Raw genomic sequence first — 1,033 nt, forward strand, 5'->3', positions numbered from 1 at the left:
TGTTTGCCTGGGCAGGGCTGGGCCGCCCCCTGCCCACCCTCCCTGCTGAGACCCCGTGACTCCAATGCTGCTGCAGGAAGCCCCTTTGTCTGCGCCCGCAGGGGGAGGGGCAGCTGGGCCTCCTCTGGGGGGGAGGGGGGAGGAGGCTTCATTGGTCCCCAGGGGCTCAGGCCCCTCAGCCAGCGCGAGCCCAGGTGCGTGACTGTCACCAAGATAAAAGGGACGTAATTAAATTCCAATCAGCGGAGTGATTTGTTTTCATAATGTAATATTCCCTCCAGCCCCTGGGCCCGCAGATCCGTCTCTGTCAGGCCTGCCCGAGCCGGGGTCCCTGTGTGCCCGGGCTCCAGGCCTCCTGTCACCCGGGCCCCTGTGGGGGAGCGACGGGAGGTGATGTTCGTCCACCTGCCCCCTCTCGGCCACACACCTCCCTCCCCCGACTCCAAGCTGCCGGGTGGTAATGAAGTCATTTTTCTGAGGATGGTCACCTGCGGGCGGCCCCACGCTCAGGCGGCTCCCGGGCTGAGGAGGGGCCCCCGGACAGACGGCCCAGCCACGCGGCCCCCAGCTCTAGCCCCAGGCAAGGTGACCCCGAGCTACCCCTCCATTCACCCTGCACCCTTGGGTCCCAGAGTCACTGACTCAGATGCCCCACCTCCCGCTCACCGGCCGCCCTCACGGCTCGGGGAAGACGCGGTGCCTCCCTCCCTGCCCTGTTTGTGTACCTCACGGTTCACGCATCTGTGCAATCCATCGTGGCCACAAGGCCGCCCGGGGGTCAGGCAGACCCGGGTTCACACTTGGGGGCCACCAGGTGCACCCCCTGGGCCCTTGGGCCTCCTGGCGCCTCAGTTTCCCCATCCGAGAAATGAGCATCCTAACAGGACCCAGGTGGCAGGTGGCCGTGAGAATAGAGCCCCTGGCCAGGCGCCGGGTGCAGGGGAAGGACCAGGACCTGTACTGGGATCCTGAGAGGAAGAGGAGCCAGGAAGGAATAATTCAAGGTCAAGACACCTGGAGGGGGAGAGGAGGG

The sequence above is a fragment of the Myotis brandtii genome, unplaced genomic scaffold (assembly GCF_000412655.1).
Source record: "Myotis brandtii unplaced genomic scaffold, ASM41265v1 scaffold357, whole genome shotgun sequence".
Classification (NCBI taxonomy): Eukaryota; Metazoa; Chordata; class Mammalia; order Chiroptera; family Vespertilionidae; genus Myotis; species Myotis brandtii.